General features: G+C 44.0%; 1 long non-coding RNA gene across 1 annotated transcript in view; it reads right to left on the minus strand.

Moving 5' to 3' along the window:
* Window positions 1-7,569: 7,569 nt before the first annotated feature.
* The window catches only part of LOC117888281, a 191,458-nt gene continuing 171,075 nt past the window's right edge, over window positions 7,570-27,952 (minus strand). The window contains exon 3 of the long non-coding RNA XR_004648295.1: window positions 7,570-12,116. This is a non-coding gene — a long non-coding RNA (uncharacterized LOC117888281). The remainder of the gene's footprint in view (window positions 12,117-27,952) is intronic.

The raw sequence follows: 27,952 nt of genomic DNA on the forward strand, positions 1-27,952 counted from the left end.
ACAGCAGTGATCATCTGATGGAGTCAGATGTCTATCTTAATCCAGGTTTTCATGCCATCTTCATCACTGTAGAGTGTTTGTACCAAAATCCATCTGATGGGATTTAAACAACAGCAATAACATTTTGTGCATTCACAGTGGGCCCCAATAATTGTTCCTGACGTGTGGAGAGAGTCAGAGAAGAATTGCTTCCTGCAAATTACTAAATTCAAGTTCAAGTCTAATGCTGCTCTAATGGCCTTCTTATACCTATTAAAACTATATTATGCAAGTGAGGCACTTTTAAGAATATCTGCATGCTATAATATGCTACATAAGGTATAACATCACCTGGTAAGAACTGATGCATTCATAGCCCACTTTAATAACATAAATTACAGAGCGAGAACACAGCCTTTCATACTCAGAGTTTGCCTCTGAAAACCAATGAGAGAGCTACTGGCAATGTAGTGCCTACACTCCAAACTAAGAGCCATTACACATTTTTGCCTAGTTTTGGATCTTGTTTTAATTGCAGGAAAGGCTGTCAGCTAGGAAACGGGGATTCTTGCTTCTAGTCAGTCTCGGTCAAATTCTCCTCTCTGTGATAGTAGTACAGGCCCATTTAAATCAATGGCATTGGACAGCATGGGTGTGTGGTAAAGGTACTGCACTGAGAGTCAAGAGAATTGAGTTTTGTTTCTGCCTCTGCCCTAGACTGCCTGGGTGACCTTGGACAAGTGTCTCTGCTTCAATTCCCCATCTGTAAGGGGGGAGGGAGAAATGTTCTCTCTCAGGCAGGGCTGGTGCTACCATTTAAGCAAACTAGGCGGTTGCCTAGAGCACCAAGATTTGGGGGCGCCAAAAAGCGGTGCCCCCAATTTTTTTTATAGCGTTCCTACGCCCCGTCCCCGAGCGCGCGGTGGCGGCTCCACTTCTCCCGCCTCCCAGGCTTGCAGCGCCAATCAGCTGTTTGGCGCTGCAAGCCTGGGAGGGGAGAAGAATTAGAGTGGGGGCTGTGTGCTCGGGGAGGAGGTGAGCTGGGGTGGGGAGCTGCCGCACAGCTCCCAGGAGGGAACTGCCGTGTGTGGGGGGGTGCCTAAGGGCAGAGAGGGGGAGCTGCCACGGGGGGGGCCGCCTCAGGGTGGAGGGGAGGCGGGGAGCTGCCGCAGGGCTGGGGGGAGGGGGACGCGCAAGGTGGAAGTTTCGCCTAGGGCATGAAACTTCCTTGCACCAGCCCTGCTCTCAGGGGTGCAGCAAGAGAAACGTCCTTATAATGCTTGTGAGCCACTCTAAAAAGACAGCCATGAGGAAAAGCCCTCTGGTGCCTCTAAAAGAAGACACTGTATTCCGAGGAATAGTGGGAGTTCTCTAGTCTAGCCTGTGAAGTAATCCCAGAGAGAGAGAGAGTGAGTTTAATATCTGGAACGGAAATCATTAGGTTCCAGAACTGAGAGCATCTGTAAGTACAGGGAGCACCAAATATGGTGAGAAATTCCACTGTTACAGGGAGTTGGAGGGGAAGGAGGGGAATGGATTTCATCTCCTCCTGCTGACATTTGAGCTGAGGAGCCTTTATCCTGCCTTGGGAGCCAGCCAAAGCTGGCATTTAAACTCCCTGCCTTTCATTAAAGAGCTTGTTCAATGCCTTTTTTTTTCCAAGCTAACTGAAGTGTTTTAGAGCGTACACGTGAGTTAATGAGGGCGAGAAGGCCCACAGCAAAGCCCCAGTGTGATTTCATGCAACTCGCTCGCATCGCTACAAAGAACTCATTCACTGGTCTCTGAACAGCTTTATATGCTGGGACAAACCCAAGAGCCTCTAGTGGGATTTCCCACACTGAGGGCGGGCTGGGGACACCTGACATCACAGCCATTATGCAGATGAGATGAGGAAACAGCCCACAGCCTCTCTCTGGAGTTCAATTAGACGCATCTGAAATATCAAGATCTGGGTGGCCTCGTGGGTGATCGTCAGACTTTTTATTATTGAACTGTCCTGGCAGATCATGATGTCAAAATATTAATGGAATAAAAAGGCATAATGTATTAAAAGGTAAAGGTTAGGACAGACAGAAAGAAGAAGAGAGGAGGCGGTTGGATGAAATAAAATGAATCTCTAGGGGAAATGGCAGGAAATTGATTCTCCACCAGCTCCCACTAGTGTTATGGACTCCAGTGGAGAATGAGATCTCTATAACGTTGCTCCCTGCAGTTCAAGCCACACCCCCACCTCATTTAGGCATTTGTGTAGAGCATAAATCAGATATCCTTGGGCACAGCTTGGAAGTGGCACAAAGGTATGTCGCACCAGGGAAATGTAATCCAGAGCTCTGAACGGATGGGGACTTGAGCCCTAACTGGGCTTTGTTGGAGTGTAAAGAAGGCCTCCCCAACCCGGAAGTCACTATTGATGAAAAGAGGCCTTAAGCTAAACCAAGATGGAGTCTAGGGGAAAGATGTTGGGCTACTCCTCCTAAGAGACCCAGCCCAGAGGGAAGGGGTGGCTATGATTGCTTTAAACCACTTGTGTGCCCCTCCCAGTACTGGGCCGTTCTCAGCCAGTGGCATAGCATGGCCAGCCCTGGGGGCCTGTCTCAGTTACAGGAGCCACAACACTACCTGGACTTTCCGCAGCCCTATGGGCTGCACGCACCTCCTGCCCCTACCTACCTTATGGTAAGGCTTACAAGGGGGCCCCCCCACCATGTATGCCAGGATAAATCTCCCCTTCCTGGGACTGGAGCTTTTAGAGCCCTTTTATGCCACTTATGCAGTGTAAAGGGACCAGAGTGTGTGTGTCAGGGCTGGGGGGGATCTGACTCTAGGTCTTGTCTTACTGTAGTCCTCTTGGTCACACAGGTGAAGGCTCCTTCCTGGTCACAGCTGAGGGCGTCAGCAGAGCAAGAAGCTAAGGCCAACGGGTTTAATCGTGGGTGGTTCAAATTTCTGCAGGTGAAAGGAATGGACCTGGAAAATGAATCCTCTTCCTGTGCTGAAGTACATGCCCATGAAAGCTTTTTACTGTAGCAAAAAGGAGGAGGGGTCTACGGGCCTGATCCAACACCTACTAAAGTCCATGAAAGTATCTTTATTGGCTTCAGTGGGCACTTCTTCAGGTCTGAGCTTAGCAGAGATAGCACTGGAGAGATGTTTCTTAAGAACTAGCTGTGCTACTGTTCAGAGCTGACCTTGCCAGATTCTCTCTCTCTTGTTTATTTGTGTGTGTGTTTTGTTGGTGTTGTTTGTTCCTTTGTTTGTTTAAATATAGTCACTTTCTTCCCATTGATTTGAAACAAGCTGTAACCTAATTAAAAGAGTCAGAAAACCAGACTGGTACAGTGGTGGCACCAGCTAGCATTGCAAGTGTTGGTAGAACTCACAACAGAGTGCAAATGATACTGTGATCCATTATTTCTAGTTTATATTGAATTGCATTTCGAAAGGATAACAGAGCAATTAACCCACTTTGACATTATATAAAGGTTTAATGGGGCATTTGGGAGGAAAAGAGAAAGCCTTAAAGGACCTGAAACTCGCGATGGGAATGGGCAATGATATACAGGTCTGATTAAGAATTCACCCAAAGTGCTACGGTTAGATTCCTGTTTGGATCAATTTTATGGAGCTGGTCCCTGTCGTGATCTATAGAATCAAACACTCTTAAACAGGAGGCTTTTATTAAAGAAAAAGCTACAGCCGCAAGTAAACAGGCTTCCTCATAACTCGAACTCCAGCTTTGTCTCCCTTGATTACCAGGGATCAGACCCTATCTGGAACTGTATTCAGCACACAGAGACATCTAGTGGTTAAATAATATACTTCTAATAAGCATATCATTACCAGGCCTAAGCTGCCAAGTTCAGGTCTGTATCTGAATTTCCCCAGAGTCTGAAATGGCTCAGAGCAGGTGTTCCAGCTCACTGGAAGTGGTAAATTTAAAAGAAAAGAAATATGCATGGAGTCAGCATGACCAGCTCTAATACCTCTGCAGGCCAAGAGAATAAACCAGCACGCCAGCAGGCCTTTTATAACACATCAGTGTGCCTTTTAAAGCCCCACGGGGGCACGGTAACTCAATTACCACATGATGTGGACTCTTCACCTACCTACCCCCTACTAATGAAAGGACTAATAGGTGCCAAGGTTTGAAGGGAAAGGAAAATAACACCAGATAGATTAGCTCGGCAGTCGGGCTGTTAATTATGGGTCATTTAGTTCAGTTAATCAATAGGCAGACTTCTTTAACCGGCTAATTATGCCAAACGGCTTCCACAATGAGCAGGTTCGCAGTTCGTTGTTAACCATGAAGGGATAATATTTCACTGTAAATATAAGTGCAGCCCCACTGCTCAGAAAAATGCTTTGCAGCTTAGCCAACTTGCGTCAGAACTGGCTGTGATTTAACCCAATCTATACGGCGGCAGGGGCTGGGAGTAAGACACAGGTACCGGTGTCACGAGTTTCACAATTGTCAGCTGCAGTGGTAAGCATCTGGCCTTCTCCCTTAGTTAATCACTCAGACAGCTTATCTTCTTTAAACACTTCCCTACCTGGGGTAAAGAGGTACTGAAAAGGATCCCTGCATAGCCAATCAACCAATTAAACTGTCAGCTTCCCCAGGTCCTTTGTTCAGGGCAGGTCTGTAATTCTCTCCTTTGTGTGGGGTGCCAGTTATTTGAAGCTATGTTGCTTCAGAAAGCAACGAATCCAGGCAGCCAATCCAAACTCTGTGAGTGACCTGTTCTTATGCATTCCTATGGATCCCTTTGAACAGCAGATTCATGTTCCCAGTAGAGGGGAGAGTTATGACAAAGGCCCAGCCTCTCCGTTGTCCAAAGTGGGGGAAAGGTGACAAGAGGCTGTCTTGACTTGTTGTACAAAGTTGTTTATAAAAACAAAGTTAAGTTACAGACAAAAAGATTCAAAGGACTGATTTTTCAAGGCTCCCAGTGAGGTCACAAAATCGCTATTGCAACAGACCAGGATAGAAATTACTGGATGTGATTGGTTAACTTCAGTGGCACGAGTTGCCAGCACTTTTGGGGGGAATTGCTTTTCTGGGGGTTGCTTGGCAAGTTTCCTAAGCTGGCTAATGACAGCTTGCAGACAGAGCACCACAATGGAGTGATATCCCAGCTGCTGGGATAAGTATTGCCCCATGGGACCCTGGCATCTCCCATCATACCACTGGGCTTTCATTTTTCTGAGCCCCACAGGAAGGGGAATAAACTACATCAGTATTTAGGCCCATTTAGACTGGTGTAACCATGTCCACATTAGGGATTGTAACGGTATAGCTATTTTGGTAGAAAAATCACTCCCCGAACTGACATATTGGCATAAAAACTGTGCGCAGACCTATGTCTCAGAGTGGCTAATTACACCATGGTTTCTTCCTGTGATTTTTCAGTAGTTAGCTGCAAGTCAAAAAAGCCTCAGTGACAGAAAATGCATTTTCTAGCTTTGATATTCCTTCTGCTCCCCGTAGTTGTATCCGTGCTCTTTTGTTTTAAAAATAAAAACAGAACTGAATTTCTACAGCAACTTAAGACCACCTACAATGGAATCTTTTTTTGTTAAACTGAAAGTCTTACTTAAATTTTTAAGGTTTGAATGCTGATTTCTAATCCCTGCCCCATCATTGTTTAATAAAAGGTTAAAAGGTTTGCAATGGTGATTGTTACAATGGGACATAGGCTTAACAGTAAACACATGCTTAAGTGCTTTGCTGAATCCAAAGGCTTGGGAAAGTAATAGGCTTTGTATTTTGTGGTGAACTGTTAACCAGCTGCTGCAATTTCTTGTCAGGAAAAGTGATTCTTATAGAAAAGATACCAGCTTGACTTCAAAATGGGTTTTGTAAGGATTGTGACATTGGACCCATGGCTTATATAGCCCTTTGGTATCCTCCTGGGGAGAAACTGCGATAGAGATGTAAGAGCATGTCATTATTGTTCTCTAAAATATGGCAAATTTCCACAAGCAATTAATTTGCAAAACTTAACAATTTTTGCCAGGAGCTAGAATTTCACCATAGCCACTGGGAAACAGAAACCTCATGGTTAGTGGCAGGAATGGAATATTTTTACCTTGGACCACTAGAAAACAGCAGGATAAGTAGTGTTCCTTCAGGACGCGTGGGACTGCATTGTGAATGTGCTTCACCGAGGCACTCAATCTGAGGATCCATCAGGAGCACTGGGAAATTACACACATCTTCAGTAAAACTGCCATTAAGCCAGAGATACTAGGGCACAGACTAAAATGATTTGACTCGGGCTTTATTTGTTAAACAGCAGGCAACCGGTACATAGTGAAATTTTTGCAATAATAGCCATGCATGGCATCCATTCTGCAGAGAATACATCTGTCATTCGGGTGAAAACAACTGACAGCACCATTTATTACCTTACATGCTTCAAAACAACAGTTCAATTTACATGTTGCCCTTTGGCACCAGGACTCACAGCTCCGTAAAATGCAACAGCCGAGCTGATGGTGTGGATTTAAACAGCAGTTGACCTTATGCTGTTTTATTGAAACTTCTATGAACATTCACTCTAGTTCAGCCTCCGGTTACTGAGAAATAAATTCTTTTGGAGCGGCCACAGCATGCCCGCCCAGGTTCTAAAAACCAAAGGGGAGCAGAAAGGTCTGTATATCTGCCAATATAGGAAGCAAAGTTCTAGCCGTTACAATGGGCCTAAGTCCGGGAGATGCCCCCTGGGATTAAAGGCACTCGGTTCCCTTTCAGAAGTTTTCCACATCTTGTCCATCATGAGCAATTAAATCATCTTCTAACTCAGGAAGATAAAATCTCAACTCTATTCTATGTACAGAGGGCCAAACCCTCAGCTGCTGTAAACTGAAAACACTGGCAGTAAACCATTTTACACCAGGCAAATATCTGGCCCACAAGAGCTAAGAAAAACATTTTCTTTCATAATAATAATTAATAATAATAATTAAAAAACCCTAAAGAATACTACAGTTAAGCTCTAAAACTGTGCAGCTGACAATAGCATTGCTGCAGTCTTAACTGTTTTTCCAGCATTTGTAATAAGGTTAATCGGTGTCTGTGATGGGGTTCCCGGGGTGCAATCTGGACTGTGGGACCGCTGAGCCCTCTGTCCCACCAGCCTGGGGGATCCCTCTCACTCTGTGATGCTGTGTCAAGCCACAAACCTCTGGCAGGTACTGCACTTACAGACATCCATAGGCAGGGACACCCCCAACTGAGTTACATAAGTGTTTTCTCAGGCTAGGTCTACACTACGCACCTTACAACAGAGCGTCCGTGCCACTGCGGCCGCACCATTGTAAGTTGCACTGTGTAGCCGCTCTTTATCGCCGGGAGAGAGCTCTCCCAGCGACAAAATAAAACCACCTCCAATGAGGGGTGGTAGCTTCGTCGGCGAGAGCGTGTCTCACAACGGCGCTTTTTGTCGTTAAAATGTCGGTCATTCAGGGGGGTGTCTTTTCACGCTCCTGAGGGAGAAAAGTTTTAACGAGAAAAGTTTAACGAGAAAAGTGCCAGTGAGACATAGCTTTAGTCACTCATGAACCAACAATAGAGAGGCTCCAGCCAATTCCCGCCAGGTCCCCAGCCTTGCACCTAAGAACTGTACATCTTGCATTGGTCAGAAACCTGGCCAGTGTAAGTTCATTACCCAGTCCGCCACTCCCTCAGTGTGGAGAATACACACACTACTAGCCTTTGTAAACTGAGCGGAGATTGCCCAAGCACTCCAAACAAAACACACTGTTTGAGGTCAAATAGAAAAGAGATTTATTAACTACAGAAAGATCATAAGTAGCAGGCATAGAAATCAGAGTTGGTTTCGTAAGAAACAAAATTCGCAGTCTGAGTTCTACGAACTAAACTGGATTTGAATCAAGCACTGTCTCCCCAGGATAGATGGTACAAACAGGCCACAGATCCTCAATACACAGGCTGCCTTCCAACATGGGACCACCCTCCTCCAGTTCCAAGTCTTTGTCCTCCAGACGTTTCTTCCAGGTGTTGCGTTGGGGGTGGGGTAGAGGCCCAGTGATGATGTCGTTTCCTCTCTTTTATAGTTTCTTCCAGCTTGCTGGAAAGATTGTTTGACGTGGGGAATCAGGCAGTCCCCACTGGCCAAACAGTCTCCATTGTCTATGTGTTCTCTCTGAGAAGTCTCCATTGTATACAGTTCCTGGGATAGTGGATTCTTTGGGTGCTGATGAGCCATTAACCGATGTCTGGCTACTCCATTATTGTACCTGAAAGGCTGGTTGTGGGTGTTCCCAACCTCACAATGTATTTCAGTAACACACACATAGCAAAACTTCATAACTTCACATACAATGATAGCACATACAATCCAACAAGATATTAATGTTCAACAGATCAAGACATTTAAAATGATACCTCACAAGGCATACTTTACTAAACATATCATAATTCTATGACCGTGGAGAATATGGGATTTCCAGGCGCTGCTTTGCGGTACAGAGTGTTGCAGTGTCCTTAAGGACTGGGTTAATATGATGTGGGCCTGATGGATTTGGGGCCACTTCCAATGGATGCTTATTGAATCAAGGAGAAATGGTTAAGAGCAGATGTAAGGTGCTGTCAGTAACATCCATACACTTAGAAGGCAAAAAGAAGCAGCTGCCTGCAATGGGCCAAGCAAAAGAATACCCTATTTTTACATTCATTCTATCAGACACATGGTGAATATACAGTGCCAAACGTGTATCAACTTCAAACCATCTGTATTAGGAAGAGGCCCTGAAACATAAGCCCACGTATCAGAGGCCTGGTATGAGGCCTGAGGCCTGGGCTAAAATAGTCAAAACTGCTGATATAAAGCAAAGTTAAGTTGTGAGCAAGAGGCAGGCCCTGCTCACAGAATTTGGCAAGCATAGAGCTGATATTGCAAAAGCGCATATTCCAAAGAGATGCGAGGCATAAAGCACTCACGCAAGCACATTCCAGAAGGCTGGTACCAGAACACCCCGATAAACACATTCCCCAAAGATAACAGAAACATGCTGACCCATCTTAAGGATAAGGTCAGGATGACAGCATGATAAATAGAGATGTTTTAATCGAACCTACAGGAACAAGACAATGGGTGGCACCCTAATACGTTAGAGGGTGGCACCCTGATACGTCGGGGCAATATGTAATTTGTTTGTATTTGTGTATAAAGATGTATCTCAGAGGGAGTGTCTTTGTCCAACTGAGGGAGCAGTGGAAAGTCCCGCCATGACTGAGCTGTATCCATTGTCATGGGCATACGTGTGTTAGTTTACCTGTAACCGTTGAGCCGGGGCATTAGCACCATGCTTCGTCGGCACCTTCGCTAGAAAACCAAGTCTGTGGATTTATTGGACAGTTCAATACGGGCTGTCTGGCTAGAGTCAGTACAGCATGCAGAGAGAACACACGCACGCAGCTGAACATCTGACACCACCATCTTTGACCCCCCCGAACAAGGGCTGTCTTTACTTACCTATGTCCATTCCCCTGGCTTAAGTGAGAGCAGCCTGAAGGCTGCTCCAATGTAACTAGCTTCCAATGGCCCCAAGGAGACATTACAACCATCAGGGAAGACGTTCACCTTTCTCCATGACCACACCCACTACTGTGGCTGTGGAAAGACCACTTCTTTGGCCCTCTGCCCCTGACCATCCTCTTACACTGAGTTGATCTTCCCAGAACCAGCTACAACAGCTTCATAGATACCTTATGCTAGCAACCACACTCAAAAGCAATTCAGATGGAACAGAGAATCTGCTCCATTATGTATATTATATTTTTTTCCCTGGCAGACATTGCCCTGTGTATCCACTGAAGGGACAAGTTATAGTTCTCTCCATTTCATTATGCAGTAAAGTCGGGGGTGGGTGGGGGCTTTTATGTTTATTTTAATTTATCCTGCAATTTCATTGCACACCTTCATGTCTAAAAACTAGCCATTTATGAAGCCACTCTATTATTTCCAAAGCACTAGTATACATGTTGCAACTGCCCAGTTGGATTAATCACGTCAGTAATAGTTCACACATTTCTCTTTAAAGCTCCTTTTGCTCTTCCTCCCCCTCACTCCAATCTTTATGGTGCTGTGAAGAAGCTGCACTCGGAAACATCCTATTCCTGGCACTGGGACATACTCACAACATAAGAAGTGTTCTCTTGTCCGGTATTTCATAATAGAAGACTTTAGCCCTTTGCCACTAGGGAATGTTTGCAAAACTCCAGGCTGTACCCATTTTTCTAGAGTGTTTTTTTAATCCTTGGCAATGCTAACATATAATCAACATGTCATTATTTTTTTTAAAAATGGGTTGTCATCAATCTGCAGTTATGTTGTCAAATAAACTGCTGATTCAGGTGTATCATTTAGGCTAATTTCTACCAATGCTGAGATTCACATTTCATTATTTTCACACTACAGCAAGAAGATGCCACTTGATTCATGTGGTCTGGTGAGTGCTGGAGAAAGTTGTCAGATTGACAGCCCTGGGCAGTGTGTAGCCATCTGCGGCACCACATCATTGGTACAGCACTGGCAGAGTAGCCGTGTGTACTTCCCCAATGATGATCCTCAACTCTGATCAACCCACATTACAAATAATGGGCCAGATTCTCAGTGGGCTTAAATTGGTATTGCTCCATTGAAGTCAACGTAAAGGAGAGCAGAATCTGGTCAATGGCTTGCTCTGGTCATTCAGTCCCTATGCCTCCTTCACAGAAGAGACACAGCAAAATTCTGTGAAGAGGCTTCATTTTGCCTTTGGTCTTCTTAGACTATGTATAATGAGCATCTATCATAACCTCAGGCCCCTGCATGGAGGGCAGGCCAGCTGATAGAAAGAACACTCACAGGGAAGAAGGGAATGTTCCTTTCCCACAAATCTTGACCTACCCTATGGCCCACTCTCAAGAGTAGATTGTGGTTGAAATCCAGAGGCCCTGCTATTGCCCTAAGGTTTTTATGTATCCATATACAACAGCCAAGGAGAATTTAGCACCCTATTCCAGGACTAGCAAGGCAACTCCTTAAAACATTTGGAAGTTCCATTGATGGCATGTTAATTTCTTTTATCTCCCCAAGGCAAGAAAATTTGATGGATTCTCATGTATTTCCCTTCATGTCGTCCCACTCCTCTGCACACAGGGATCATAGAGCGGGAACCCTAGAATCTACGCAAAAAGTCAGTAACGTGGGATTAGAGGTTACATCTTTCAATATTTTATATGGAACTAACGCAGCATCTTTTTACTTCCCAAGCCCTAAAAATCCTCTTCCTATCCTTTTCCTACTCCCTTCCTCCCCACCTCTAACCCCAATTTAAAAAAAAATTCAAAAGACATAACTAGTCAACAACATGGTGTCAATTCTTCACCACATCCACTTCCTTTTATTCTATAAATTTGTTAGTCTCTAAGGTGCCACAAGTACTCCTGTTCTTCTTTTATTCTGTATCCACATTGCCTCCCTTTTGTCTGTTGATGTCTTTGGATTGTAAATTCAGGGCAGATATTGTCTCTTTCTGTATAGTGCCCTGCACAATGGAGCCCAAGCCCATTTGGACACTCCCATAGTATAAATATTTATTATTACTACTTTGAATGTAAGCTCCTTGGGGCTCAGGCGGATTTGTTTTTGTTGTCTATGTTTGTACAGTGCCTAGCACAATGGGATACTAGTCCCATCACTAGAGCTCCTTGGTGCTACAAACAAATAAATAATAGGTCTGTCTGAGAGTTTTCCAGTTAGATATCCAATAGCTTCTTTAATACTTGGTTGCTACCACAACAGTAGTCTGTAAGCTTTATGGTAACTAACTGTATTATTGATTCCTTATTGGACTATCAACAATGCACGCTGCTGGAATCTTGCCCAATTTGTCTTTTGATAGCAGTTAACTCGGAGTCACGGATTAGAGCTGGCATACCTTGGAGCCTCGCGATAAGGCTGAAACATTCGGCAGGCAGTGAATGAAAAAAAACAAATAAACGTGATTCTTGCATAAACACTGGAGGGATATTTTTCAATAAATTGGACACCTGCCTGGTGATCTCTCTCAGTCAAGTCTTCTTCACCTACAGCCCTTCTCCTCTTGCTCCTCTATGGAGTTATCTGCAAAGTCAGAATGGGGGGAGGATCAATGAAGGAACCCAATACTAATAGGATGATCAGACAGCAAATGTGAAAAATCGGGACGGGGGTGGTGGGTAATAGGAGCCTATATAGGAAAAAGACTCAAAAATCGGGACTGTCCCTATAAAATCGGGACATCTGGTCACTCTAAATACTAAAATGTATCCAGTGAGACTGCAATCCAAAGTGCTTTCCTGCAGTGAGAGCCAAATAGCTACTTGCCTTACTCAAACAGGTAATAATAATAATAATAGTAATAACTAGCTCTTCTACAGTGCTTTTCATCTCAAAGTGCTTTACAAAGGAGGTCATCACTATCCCCAGTTTACAGATGGGGAAACTGAGGCTCAGAGAGGTGAAAGGAGTTGCTCAAGGTCATGCAGCACGGCAGTGGCAAAGCTGGGAAGAGAATCCAGGTCTCCTGAAACCTTGTCCAGTGATCTATGCACTAGGACCCCTTGCTGTCTAAGCCAGAGTAGTCTCGAGAAACCTCAGACAACCTTCCCTCTAATTTAAGGGCCTGGTTTTCTATTGCCCTGTAACTTGTGTAGACAGCTATGCAAAGTGAGGGTAAAGTGCTGCTATTCTTATTCCAATAGAATTTTGACACACATTTTGCACTAGTGTCAATGGCAATACAAAGTGCAAGGCACCAAGAGATCAGGACCCAATGTTGAATTGTAATTCTTTCCAGCCTCCTTTGCCAACCAGATTGTTTTACTGGAACCACTGTGGTTTCTGATTTACAGTGTGTATTTTAGGAGCATATTTACTGATTTTAGGGCCCAATGTTTGCTTATACAGAGACAAACCTGGCTGTCAGACTTCTCCCAGAGGTTGTCCCTGTTCTAAACTGGTCTGGAAGAAAGTGAAAGATGTTTTGTCCTAGAATAAAAGTTAACAAGATTCCTGCATTTGGGCCCGGATCCAAAGCCCAATAAAATCAGTGGGAGAGTTTCTATTGAATTCAGTAGGGTTTGGATCAGTCCCGTGACCTTGGTCAGGGCACTGCTTAGTACAGTAGGTTAAGGAACCTTGCCCTTTTCTTTAATAGCCTCTCTCAGATTCCTCTTTTTCCTGTTTCGGTTCCATCCCCTTCAACTTCATTCCTGACAGTCAAACGCTACAGGGTTGCTTCCCACTTGCTAGGGCTGACTGGGATGTGCTTTTGAGGTGGGTGGCAACCAACAGGACTCAGTAACATTTAGTGACCTTCTGCACCATTAGTTTAGTTGCTTAGATGCCAGGCTTCCACTCCCTGCTATTTGCAGACTCAAATTGTGATAGTTTAGCCCCTGGCCTTGTGCACAGTCCCCTTTTATGAACAGCAGTAACAAAGGAAGCAAACACAGAAACGTCACTTTCGGTAACCGAAGTAGCAGCTGACGTCGGCTTAGCTAGAACAGTGCCTAGTAGCAGGGCTGGATTGGGACCGTTCTCTTAGTATGGATCTAATGCCACTGTGTTAAGCATTGTACACAAAGAGATGGCCCCTGCCGCAAAGAGCTTTTATTATTAACATGAATAAAAATGGCAGACGTCCCACCTCAACGAGTAAAGCAGAGGGCACATTAAAGCTGGCTGAAATTCACCAAGTTCACTCTTTCATTTTATTGTTATTAAAATGTGTTGCTTTGGGTGCAGAAAAATTTTAGAATAATTTGTATTATAATAAAAAATAATCTTGCTTTGGATCCAAAATGATTTTTTTTTCAAATGTTTTAGCACCCCCACCCCCAAAATCAATTAATTTCTGCTTGAATTGAATATTTCTTTTGACCCCTTCCCCCTCCCCCACCTTTCATTTCAATTTTGGATTTTTATTTCCATTTTAATTTTTTTAATAAATTTTAATTACTTTTTTAAACGAAAAGTCACTTCAACTTGAAAAAAATCAGAATATTTCATTTAGTAAATGTCAAAATGAAACATTTTGATTTGGGGGTTTTGGGGTGGGGGTGTTGGTTGGTTGTTTTTTTTTGACAAACAATTCTGCAGACTCAACATGAATTCACAAAAAGTTTTGGCCGAATTGAATCTGCAATTAAAAAAAAAAAGTTTCACTGAAAAATGTTTCCCAATGGCAGCTTTCACATCACAATCACACCAAAGCACACATTTTAACATGTTTTTAATGCGTGCAATTTTTTGCCCCAAAATGTTTTGCCCACTTGCACTATAAAACCATCCTATTTAGCTGAAAATGCCTTTCCTAACTGCGGGAGACTTTTCATGGAAACAGAGTAACAGCCGTGTTACTCTGTATCCGCAAAAAGAAGAACAGGAGTACTTGTGGCACCTTAGAGACTAACAAATTTATTAGAGCATAAGCTTTCGTGGACTACAGCCCACTTCTTCTGTAGTCCACGAAAGCTTATGCTCTAATAAATTTGTTAGTCTCTAAGGTGCCACAAGTACTCCTGTTCTTNCTTCTTAAATGGACGACAGAACATTCTAAGTAGGATAGTAACCGAATAAATAAGCCCTTCTGTTATTCATTTTCAGATAAAGAATTATTTGTGCTAAAATTCTTTAAAATGGATTTGTAAACATTGGGCCCAATGCTGGAACCCTAACTTGCTTTGGTGAGCACATACTCAATTAGTCTGACTGGTCATCCCAAAGTTATCCCAACATTCGTGAATAATGAACATAATCCCATGAAAAGAAGAACAGGAGTACTTGTGGCACCTTAGAGACCAACAAATTTATTAGAGCATATGCATATGCATATGCATATGCATCCGAAGAAGTGGGCTGTAGTCCACGAAAGCTTATGCTCTAATAAATTTGTTAGTCTCTAAGGTGCCACAAGTACTCCTGTTCTTCTTTTCATGGAAATAGTCCCAAATTTCAAGTTCATCATGAAGTGAGAAAACTACTTGTACTTCAAGTAGCTTTGCATGTTGGTATCGCCTCCTGTAGCATGCACTGCCAACCATGGCATAGCCTTCCTCCTCCATTTTCTGCAGGACAGACTAAGTAATCCAGCCCCCATAGAAACCCATGGGAGTCTTATCTATTGGTTTCATCAGAGACTAGATTGAGCCCTAGATTCCATCAAGAGGGTGGGACCATCCTGACTGATAGAGACGTGGGTGATTTCATGAAATGCCAATAAATGCTTGGGATGGGCAGGACACCAAAAATGGGCAAGAACGGTCAACCCTTCACAATGCCAGAAATAAACGATTCCTGCACCAGAATACTTGCAAGTCACTTGTGGCCAGAGTACTGCTGAAAGGCTTGTATAAGTGAGTAAGCGTGTAGGAAAGACCTGGGGTTTCATATAGGTTTGTTATTGTTACTTATTTTAACTGCCCCTAGGGGCTGATGGATAAACAAATACAAATGGTGGATGTAATGTATTGGTCATATGTGCACTGCATCTTTTAGGGTAGCCAGAGTTAGCACTAAACAAGTATCTGTTTCCCCAACCCCCCCCCCCCACACACACACACACTCTATTAAATGCATGCATTCCAATATGTAGAGGACTGTGCATGATGCCGATTAGGAAATCATTCCATGCCTGTGTGTTCTTCTGAGCTTCATACCTGGCTGCATAGACACTTTTTGTATAGATTATTAAAGGCAACATACAGTGGAGGGGAAGCAAGCCTACCTGAATATATGTATAAATCATAGAAATTAGAGCAGCTAATCACCTATTAGGTCACCTTGTCCAACCCCCTCCAGTGCACGATTGCACCCTATGCTCCCTCAAGTGCTCTCTCTGTCTAGTTTTAAATTACTGAAACAAAGGGGAGTCGTCAGCGGATACGCTACATAGGGTTTTCAACAAAATAAGCCTTCAAGCATTTCCATCCTCCACGCCAGACTCTTGAATCATGAGCTCATAAAAGTGGGGCTGATAGAATCATAACTAATATGCATGACAGCTCCCCCACCGCATTCCCCTTTCCGTTGTCTAGCAGGGAGATGCAAACAAATGAACAGATAGACCAAGTCCAGCAATACTTTATGACACCCATAGAAGGAGTCGGCAGAAAGGGCTAGAGCCCTCCTCGTACTGCATAAAACAGGCAGAAACAGTTTGAGTCTACACAATAACACTCCCTCTGAGACAGAACACAGTGAGGGATGGTGACCAACCAGGAGGGGCGGGGCATGGGAAACTACAAAATCACAGTCTCTCTCTTTGCTGTGCAGGAGTCTTCTTAGTTTCTGGTTGTATGAAAGACTTTATTTTTTCCTTGCAGTGTGCTTGCTGTTTTAATGTCAAGGGCCAAATTCTGACCTCATTCACACTGGTGTGAATGATTAGGTGTGAGTGCGCTGTAGCCAATGGGATTACACTTCTGCAGATCCAACATAACTGAGATCAGGGAAGGAAGGATAATAGCCTTGTGGATGAAGCATTGGACTGGGATGCAGGAGAGCGAAATCCACTTCCCAGCTCCTCCACAGGCTTCCTTTGTGACCCTGGGCAAGTCACTTAATCTCTCTGTGCCTCGGTTCCCCAACCGTAAAAATATTTTCCTACGTCACACGGGGGTTGGGAAGATAAGCCCATTCGCGTTTTTGAGGCACTATGCCACTTGGGGCAATAAGTACTATATATACGTACCAAGGATGGTTAGGCAGCTAATGTGCTGTGAATGCTGCTTATTACAACTATCATAATCATATGCAAAGGTGTTGGAGCTGTGTTGGTGCCAGGATATTAGATACTATCACAGTCATCTTTCTCAAAAAGAACAGGAGTACTTGTGGCACCTTAGAGACTAACAAGTCATCTTTCTGTTACCTTGCACTCTCCAGGTCTGTTGTCTCGTTTTACTTTTAGATTGTAAGTTCTCTGGAGCACGAACCATGCTTTTGTTCTGTATTTGTACAGCACCCAGCACAACAGGGCCCTGATCCCTGACTTGGGACGTCTGGCTGCTACTGTCAGGCTGTACCGGTCTCATGAGCCTATGTACAGTCTAGCCACTAGAGGGAGACAGAGCCACAATGCATAAGTGTGGGCTACAATAATATAGGTAGATTCAAACCCTAAGTGTGGTCAGAGTTGATAGGCCAGCTGAGAGGCAAGTCTTGCAGACTGATATGAAGAAGAACAAGAATATGGTGCATGGCACACTGCATCAGAAAGTATATTCTGGGCGAAGAGATGGTGTAGAAAAGGTGCAGCGTCCCACATAGGAGGAGATATGGGGATTTGGAGTTTGGCTCAAAGAGGCATTGGGAGAATTCATTAATAACCAATGTATCCTCGGGCTCAATCCAGCTTCAGAAACTTACAGTTTAAATAAACATGAGTGAATTTACTATTCCTCTGTGTCAGATCTTCCTCACCTTCTGTCCAGCTCATTTAGTGCAGCTAAATGCTTATAAATAGCTTACATCCTGAAAAGGCATCTCTTCCTGGCAGGGGGTCACCCAGTACTCCTCAACTTCTGTCATGGCTGATGTTCCGCCACCACAGATCACTCAAATAACTGCCCAATGGGACAGAAAGGATGACTGGGCCATTTAGTTCAACAAACCCACCTCCAGGGTCTGAAAGAAGAATGTGTTTGTGCTTTTCAAAATTTAGCTAAGCTACATGTTGTGTGAGCAGCAGTTGTGGGGGAAAATGGATATGATAACTGGATGGAGCATTACTCGTGCTGCCATATGTTAACTTTGTAAGTGTAATAATGAACTCTACATTTATCTGGTTTGGCCTGCCCCGTTGGTTATCACATGTACACACTGTGAAACTAACAATTTGGAGTTTACTCCGCTCTGGCCTGGCACCAAGATGTTCTGGTAATTCAGATACATTCCCCCAAGCTATTCTCATCACCGGGGTTTCTTTATCTTGTTTTTAACTCAGTCCCTGCTGAGCTACAGCATAACCCACACCAGGGGAAAGAACAGCTAAAGAAACTATTAACAAGATTGACTTTTGCGATACTTTGTTTTTAGTGGCAAGAGCTAAACTGAGATAACGCGGACAAGGACAGAGGTTATAATGATTTCACAAATAGGGGCCAGATCTTCAGCTGGTGTAATGACTGTAGCCCTGTATTTCTGATCCCTCGCTTACTGCCTTTTAAGGGGATGTCCCATTGATGATCTCACTGTCAACAACAAAGTAAGATTCAAGAATAAATATTTCTTCCACACATGGATAAGGGTACCTTGGTCTCTTTTAAATTGGGTTGAGTCCCTGTGTTCCTTGTTTTCTGTCCCCTGAAGGACCAGCCAAAGCAAGCTCTGGAGTCTGATCTGGCTTCCAGATGCATGACTCAGGGGTGCGGAATGAAACAATAAGGTCTTCCTTAGGTGTGAGGGGAGAATGTAACACTTTGTCTGAAATGAGCCCTTAGAATGATTGTGCAAAATCGCTGTGGGCACCACAAATAACCAGTGTGTCCCCGCTTGGTAATTTCTAAGAGTCTCCTCTAGAAAACTAGTTTCTAGGCATTTAAAATTAATGGCATCACTGTGTGATAACTGTTATCCCACAAACAATGTTTGCATTGATCACAAAATCTCTAATAATCAGAGAGGGAAAGGGGGGTAATTGAATGCCTTTTCCTCATCAAGCAAGCAGTTTATTTTTAAATGAGGATCCCTGCCCTGAACTTTATAACTAGTGTATCGGAGCCAGAGAATGGAAACTCATGGTGACAATGCAACCAAAACTCAGAGATGCACTACAGTATTTAGCAGTGTTTACCTGCTCCAATAATTCACATCCCAGGGTAGAGCTCTATAGATTAGCTCCAGCCCTCATTAGGCAGGATAGAATTATGTGGGTTAACAAAATAATACTCTGGGTTTTCTTATTCATTCTAAAAGTGGCTGGAGACCTATAAAATCCCTCTGAATCCTATTAAAAAACTCCTGTGATAATTTTTCATCCTGCAGCCCAGTTGAGCTGAACTAATAAATTAACATGTTATCTGCATGGGCATCCATTAGAGGATCAAATGAACATGATTCGAGTGAGTAACTAACAATGCCAGTCCCAAACGGTGGGGAGAAAAACAGAGCCAGAAAGAGGCAGGTACCCGATTCAGAGGCCAATGGATTAGGGTGTCAGCTACACCACTACCTGCCCCAGGTCAAATCTGGCAGGCACCATAAGAGAGTGGCTGTTGCTGCCAAAGGAGTGGAGCAGGATACCCAGAACAAAAGGCGGGGGACAGGAAAGGTTGTCAGACAGGGAGCCATTCAAATGAGATTTGCCTGAGCCCCCAAATGGAGGCTCAGAGGCATTGCCCCTAATCAGAGTCCCATCTTCGCACAAAAACTTCTCCCTCTGCTGGGGTGGTGCTTTGCACTCACACTGGCTGGCCCAAGAGAGGGGCAAGGCTAAAGCAAGATTGCTGCAAACACAACCATCTGCAGCGTGGATGCAGGCCTTACGGCTGGGCTGGCACATTGCTGGTCCACACAAGTTAACAGTGACTATGGCTTTGGCATGGAACAAGTAACCATGTTCGCTATCGGCGCCCTCCTTTAACGTCCTTCTCCCGAATTGTGCTAGGGCAGACGTGTGGTGTTGATGTGGAACTTGGCAGCTTCTCAGTCTGTTCATCCCTAGTACATTTTCCCCCTCAGAGCTTAGGAGAAAGAGAATTTAAACATCCACAGCTAGAGGGGAAGGTTAAGACCCAAACTGAACAGGCCTGGCCAGAGTCTGAAATGTACTTTGAGGGGGCAATACGTATTCCACTCCTCTCCCCATAAAAGCATACTGGTGAGAATGCTCCCGGCTTCTCCAGTTTGGGCTCCTTTAATTGTTCTCATAAAGAGCTATCCCTAGCTGGTTTCCTACATTTCCCCATAAGCGTTTTCGGTGTCTGGCCTTCTCGGAGTGAAGTCCCATGCCTCACATTATAGCCCCTGGACACCTGGGCTCCCCAGGTGCCTCCCATAAGAGAGGCAGCAAGCAGTCTCCCTTGGCCCCATGGAATCAGCTTCAGCCATAAAAGTCAAAGCTTCCTGCAGAGCAAGCTGCTCACAGGGTAAGCTTCAGAAGGTGGAGAAAATATTTCCAAGCTCTCCCTGGCCTGCTGAGCCCTCGAGCCCTCTCCCAGAATGCCAAGCATCCACTCACTCATGTAAACACTAAGCCTCAGTCGTGTAAGTGCTTGATTTATTAGGGCTGGGCCTAGACCAGGGGTTCTCAAACCCCCCTCAGGGGGTCACGAGGTTATTACATGGGGGGTTGCGAGCTGTCGGCCTTCACCCCAAACCCCGCTTTGCCTCCAGCATTTATAATGGTGTTAAATATATAAAAAAGTGTTTTTAATTTATAAGGGGCGTCGCACTCCGAGGCTTGCTATGTGAAAGGGGTCACCAGTAAAAAAGTTTGAGAGCCAGTGGCCTAGACACTGTGCAGCCCAAGGTGAACTTCAATACGTAGCTCCTTCTTGCTAGTCTAACAATGACAATACCTAGCTTTTAAATAGTACTTTTCAAGTTGATCTCAAAGTGCTTTACAAAGAAGGTCAGTATCCTCATCCCAATTTTACACCTGGGGAAACTGAGGCACGAGGAGGGAAACAAAAGTTGAAGTCTCTATTTTTCCCAAACTAACCAAAAAAAAAAATGGCACTAGGCTAATGTAAATGTTTTGTTTCATTTTGATCACTTTTTATTTCTAATTTTTAATTTATTTTAGCTTAAATTTTGAAATGAAAGGTGATCAGCAAACCAGAATTTTCCATACTGAAAATGTCAAAATCGGATGGTTCAACAATTTTGAAACTTTTTTTTCCCAAAATGTTTTCAAGTCAAAAATTTCATCAACACCGACCCTTTCTTGAGAACAGTTTCACTTTTGGTGCATCAGTATTTTTCAACGTGAGAACAGTTTGAAAAATTCCCAACCAGCGGTAGTCACAACTGGCCGAGGTGCACTCTCAAGAGGTGTGCAATGACTGTGAATTGCATGCACAAAATTAGAAGTCGGTTTGTGGCTAACTGAAAAAAATCCAGCTTTAGTAAGTCTGGTGTTTCCCTCGTGAAGGAAAAAAACCCAGCATTGTTTGACTGTAATGGTCTGTAACATTACACGTTTACAATACTATTACAACAGTGTTTAGAGTCATTACATGGGGATAATGTAGCATTTTTTTTTATACAGCAATTGGGAACCAGAAGCCTAGTGAACCTTTGTGAACCCTTTTTAAATAAGCTAATTACTAGTTTTAATTCCATTGAAACATAAATTGCCGTGCCTAATATCAGAAGAGCTGAGTCTTTTGAAAATGAAACTGGCTCGTATGCTTTACAGTATGTGTTGAATAAATATATATATTTATTCTTACTGTACACCTATCTCCTGGCAAAACTTGCAAGTGATGCAATGTAATAAACCTGGGTATGAAAAATTTCTCATGTACACAGTTTCTTCACTTTTCTTACCTTGAATTCATCAATGCCAGAGAGAATATTCTCTTGGCACTGTTCTAGATGGCATATATTAGAGGCATAACACACTCTGACCAGTACATTATACTTACATGGTTTAGAATTCGTATTTATTACTGTTTGTCTTTCAGGGATCCAGACAAAATTGGAGCAACCAAACTCTGCACTAGGTGACCAGATAGCAAGGGTGAAAAATCAGGACAGGGGTTGGGAGTTAATAGGCACCTATATAAGGCAAAGCCCCAAATATTGGGACTGTCCCTATAAAATCGGGACATCTGGTCACCCTACTCTGCACTCAGATACATGGTTACAACTTGTATTGATCTGAATTGGAGATGTACTTATGTATTGAGGGTAGAATTTGTCCCATAAGCTGGAGTGCCATGGGTTATGGAGGAGAATGACAGATTTTTCATGGTGAAATAGTGGTTCCCATAAGGAAGAGTTAATCTTACTGTGGTGTTGTAGGCTGATATAAGTACGTAGACAGATACCATTGCTTAAGAAGCCACATCAATATAACATCCCTATGTTAGAAAATGGCTTTTGACCTGGCTGTAACAGGTCATTTTTGACCAAGGCCGGCTCCAGGGTTTTTGCCGCCCCAAGCGGCGCAAAAAAAATAAATAAAAAAGCCGCGATCACGATCTGCGGCGGCAATTTGGCGGGAGGTCCTTCGCTCCCAGCAAGAATGAGGGACCGTCCACCAAATTGCCGCCGAACAGCTGGACCTGCCGCCCCTTTCCGGAGCGGCCGCCCCAAGCACTTGCTTGGCAAGCTGGTGCCTGGAGCCGGCCCTGTTTTTGACCCAGCACCAGCCAAGAACCTCAGTCTCCTGAACTCGGTAAGATATACGCACCGCATGCACACTGAACTCCTAGCCTGAAGGCCAAATGTAGTCCTATTTGGTGAAAATTGATTACATTTGTCAGGTGAATAAAAATCCTTTATTAAATTTGCCTGGTTGAATGTATGCCTGTGTATGTTAGTTTTCCATTAGAGCACCGCTGAATTTGTCTGAAGTAGTTAAGAATATCATAAATGAAACATCAGTAACAATTGGACCAAGCCACGATAGAAACCCTCCAGGAGAACACGCTTCGCCTGTGCAACTGAAGTCTAAATGCTGCTGGTTTAAATTTCTCCCCACCAAAGGGGAGCAGAAGAGAAATTAAGCTGGAAAATGGAAAAATACACAGAGAAGCACTGCCAAGAGGAACCGCATAAATATTTCAGAAATAGTCACAAAGTTCAGAAACAAATGTTTGCACCCGCAAGTTCTAATCATTACATTTAGAGGAGCTGTCTGTTTTTTTTCCCCTCTCTTTCTCCCCGTTTCCCCTCTCCCCACCATCCTCTCATCACTGAATGCATCTGATATGCTACGCCTGGGGAATTCATTTCAGTTGCCCGGGTCTGATGTCTAATTATGATGCAGGATGCAAGGTTATAAATTTCCTATGGGATGCTCATTATATAGAGCATATGAATGTGCTGTAATCAGGCGTATTTGTTGCTATGGAAAAACACAGCAAGCATGCAGCGCCTTCTGTGTGGCATCTTTAGTGTCCATGCACTTCGAGTACTTAGATTCCTTGGCAGCCTGTGGCATAGCAACATGTTGTCTGGCATGAAACCCAAGGACGGGACAAGTTTCAGCTGAAAATTTATGGGGCGTTTTAGTCTGGTGTATTTTCAGGAGATGCATTAAATTTAAGAATCTTGTGTTGTGCCTTTATAAAGGGAAAAGACCAAAGCAAAGTACCGTGGGCAGCTAGGGGTTGAAAATATGGCCCCTCTGTCTTTCCCAAAGACTGAAGCTGTTGTCTTCCTCTAATGTAGATTAACCACTGCCATTTAAAAAGGAAAAACAGTTACATAACAGAATTGTTTGACCATTTATTCCAACTCTCATTTATCTGCCATCACAAAACAGCCCTGGGATTGGATTTCCATGTGCCTAAACCAGGAACTTTAAGCCTGAATATCACAAAGGACAATGTCCAGGTAGCATATGCGGGGCTCAGAAATAATCACAATGCCTATTAATTCCCTTACTAACCCAGTTTTTGAGCAGCTGGCTGAGTTGAGGGGGATGCTGAGGTGTAATTCTTGCCATGCTACCCAGTTAATGGATCTCACCAGCACATTGAAATATGCTGACCGTTCGTTTTACGCCTCCCTTATTTTAAAACACTTAACCTGAGCCCTAGGCCTGTGGAGCCAGAGTGCATTCTTGAGGGGATATACTCAGTCGCCATAGAGAGAGACTCAGGGTGGCAGCCATATTACTTTGTAACATGCCCTGCCTGCTAATCGGCAGGGCTGTGTTGGCACTGGAGGCAGAGGGAAACACAGCTTTCCACACAATGACTACCATGGGAGTGGGAATAAAACTGGGGGAAATGGTGGAGGTGATACAAAATAATGGCTCTTTCATATAGCTAATACTCATCCACAGCCAACTGAAGCCAATAGAAAGGCTCCATTAACGTCTATGGGCTTTGGTTCAGACCCAAAGTTCTTTATTTTTACAGCCTTTGACCCAAAACTGTTTTTATACCAGATTCTTGCACTGAGATGTTGGAGGTGAACCACTTGAACCCATAAGTGAGACATATAGAAAAGAGCTGCTTCTAAATGTATGCTGCTTATATCCCCTATATGAAAAATTATCAGAACTATTGAGCATGCCAAATGTGATACCCCCCGGTGTGAATCAGGTTCATTATTTGTGTACTCCTTATTCCAGAGTAAATTAGCTGAAACTCTTGAAAATTCTTGTGTGGCCATTTGTGGCAAGCAAATTAGAATATATTGTTTGGAAATAAACAAGCTGCCATAATAAATCCCTTGCTTAAATTTCTGCTAAAGACAAAAGTCTTCAAGACTGGAGTGTTTTTCCTCTAAATCATGAGTTTACCCCTTACAAAACAGCTCTGAGATGTCTGTTCAGAGTACATGGGGACTTGGGGAAAAGGTATAATATATATTGGCTTAGTTCAAACGTCTCTTTATAATGGAAGACAATGGAGCAAATTCTTTTTTCTTTTTTAATGGATACATTTCTATATGATTTGCTGGAGTTAAAGTAAAGCTTGCTTTGGTCCACTGTGCTATTTTGAATGGTTCTGAGAGGCTAGGTTCCTAGAACATGCACTTTCCCTAAAGACTAATAACTCAGAGCCCACCAGGAGAATTTTTGGAGAAAAAGAACGGTGGGGGCACGCATGTGTGTTCCTGCTTCAGAAATAAAGGTTGTTTTGTCCTGGTCTCTCTCTTTCCTCCACCGCTCCATTTCTTCCTTAGGGTTCTCTTTTTGCCACTGCCTGTGTATGTCCAGGGCATTCAGAGCCAAGTTGATGAGAGCAGCAATGATCAGAGAGTCCAAAGTACACCTCTACCCTGATATAGCACTGTCCTCGGGAGCCAAAAAATCTTATCGCGTTATAGATGAAACCGCGTTATATCGTACTTGCTTTGATTCGCCGGAGTGCGCAGCCCCCTCCCCCCCCCAGAGTGCTGCTTTACCGTGTTATATCGAATTCGTGTTATATCGGGTCATGTTATATCGGGGTAGAGGTGTAGCAGCATTTGAATGACAGCACAAGCAAGCTGTGGCTCGATTAATGCAGGTTCCCACCCTGTCTGTCTTGAATCTAATCCATTCCTGTCTGCTTTGTGTGTTGCTATCAGAAGCTCGTCTTTACAGATGATTTAAATGTGAAATGGACATTTGACTCTGAAATTTACACTATTGGCTGATACCATCGAGGGCATGGAGGGAGGGAGGGAACTGCCACTGTTCACCTCTAGAACATGGTAAGTGTCTCCTCTTACAGTAAAGGAATATAGGTGCACCTAGACGTAGCTACTACCACACTTTTTAATTTCTTGCTGATGAACTTGGCTGATAAAGTTGAAGTGTCTGATGAAAGAGGAGATAAAAGAGGAGATATGACTGGACCACGCACAGATTAGCCAGAAGTGACGGCCTATTCTGCAAGCTTCCCCTCACGGGCTACGTGACTGAGAGGGGGTGGCAATCCTTTCAGCTGCAGTTCAAGGACAACTGATATTGCTGCCAGCCACTGCTGTCTGATCCGTCTTTTGGGGCTTATGTGAAATAAGCTGATGGAGCGTCAGTCCTAGTGGACAATACTAAAGACGTTTAAGTTCTCTCACACTTGGCATCTCTATTAACAAGCTCTGCAGAGAGGCTAAGTTTTGCACAAAGAATGAATTCACCTCTTGTCCCCGCAGAGAGCAGTCAGTGCAGATCTGGGCTTGATGGGACAGCAGTTCAGAGAAGTTTGCACCGTGGCTGCCTTCACTGTACTTGTTCTAACCCTATCTTGTTCTTACTGTGCTTTAACTCCAAGGATCTCCAAGCACTTTACAATCATTGCAGCGGGTGGCATTCGCCCAATTTTACAGAGGGGAAAACAGGAAGAAAGGAGAAATAACTTGTCTAACGTCACAAAATGATTTAGTAACAGAGCCAGGAATAGGGGTTCTGAATTCCACCCCACCCTTACTTAGACAACTCTCCCTCTAGTACAAGAAACTGGAGGCAGCGGTACATGGCTGCTGAGTATAGAGTCCCTGGTTTGGGACCCAAAGTAGTGGACGGACCCAGGTTCCACCACCAGCCACTAGAAAAGTGACCTAAGCCCTGGGAAGGGGATAAGGCTCACTTAGGAGCCCCAGTAAAGCATGGGATTTAAAGGGCCCAGAGACAGGGTTGAAGACCCTGGTAAGGGGAGATGGTTGTGTTGGACTTTTGCTCCCCTGGAAGCATTTTTGATTGTGCGACTTGGCTGATTTAATGTGTCGACAGACACAGACCGCTAAAACTTCCCGTAATGAACTGCGGTTTTCAGCAGTGGTCAGAAACCTCAAACATAACAGGAAATGAAGCCGGGGTTTTGTTCCCCTCTCACCACCACCGCCAATTTCTTATAGGGGGTGAAGTCACTATCATTTAATGCTCAGAGACAAGATTTGGTCTTCTCACATTTGACCCAAAAGGAGCCATCTTCTGCTCTCTCTGACACGCACATCAATCTGCAGTGACTCCATTAAAGTCAACGGAGTTATGTTATTCCAGATTTACCCTGCTGTAAATGAAATCCGAATCTGGGCCACTGATTCTAGCTGTTTTTCAGTTGCTGTTTTGGAAAATGCTAAAATATTTTTTTCTCTTTGTGTCAATTGCAACTTCCCAGCCTTGCTGCTAGGTTACCGTTTTGTTTTATCTCCATTTTTTTTTTTTTTTTATAAAACTGTGCAGAAATGTCATCTCCATTTGATACCAGTATCAGGCTTTTATCTCCTCACACGTAAAGCTCTTGCCTATGAAATTTTGGGGGTGATTATTTTTTTCTGTTCAGTCACAGCTTCATCTTGTCTTTTACCCCCAGCCCCACACTACCCCTCTGTACACCTTTATATTAACTGATACGGTGTAAAGATCAATTAATAGAACCGAAGAAGGTGACAAATGATCCCTTGGTCTCCCCCCGCAAAAAAAACAGGTCCATTTATTTTCTCAAAAAATAGGTTGCTGGGGAAATATCTGCCTCTTGGAGAGAGGTAACCCATTGCTGTGTGTGTTGTGGGTCCCCCTGTGCTGAACTGCAGAGGTTGAGTCCATTAAAGTCCCGGGCTACAGAATCTTCTCTCTTTAGTTTAAGCTGTAGCCGCTCGTTCTTTTAGTTCTGGTGATCCAATTTCAATCTGCGGTGTGTCAGCCATCACATGACTATGAGAACTCTTTCAGTCTCTAGTGTACAGTTTTGGTGGTCAAAATGGGTGAGTAGGTACGAAGGATCTTGTGTTCTGTTCGGAGCTTCGCTACTGATTTGTGCCACCCTGGGTCAAGTCACTTAATCTCTTCACGGTATCTTTAACATGGGTCTAATGCTTATTATACTTACTGAGATTGTGTGTGCAAAGGCCAAATACAATGCACAAGGAGCAGAGAGTACAAAAATCCTCATCCTTTCCCTCCACCAACCTTAGTATCTCCGCCCAGGAGCAAAGCAGAAGTACAGTCCTTGCAATTACCACCCCCAAGAGCATGGGAGCAGATGGGGCAATGGTTCCCATGCTGCGCTCCACCTGGGCCATCTCTGCTTGCAAGGCTCAGAAGCAGCACGCACTGCACCCATTAAGAGGTTGGTGCAGCAGCTGTGCCCTTAGGAAGCCGCGGGAGGCATAATGCCCGTCTGAGGCCCAAAGGGTCTAAGACTACAGCAACAAAATCCCACTCCACCTCTCCATGTAAGGCTGCGCTTCCTATGCAGGGCCAAGCCATGAATGTTTGATAAGGGGTTTTGGAGCCCAGAACATCATGCCAATGTGCAAAGCCTTGTCAATAATTGTTTTCAGTGCTGTGGACCATGTGGATA

This window comes from Trachemys scripta, chromosome 15 (assembly GCF_013100865.1).
Source record: "Trachemys scripta elegans isolate TJP31775 chromosome 15, CAS_Tse_1.0, whole genome shotgun sequence".
Taxonomy (NCBI): Eukaryota; Metazoa; Chordata; order Testudines; family Emydidae; genus Trachemys; species Trachemys scripta.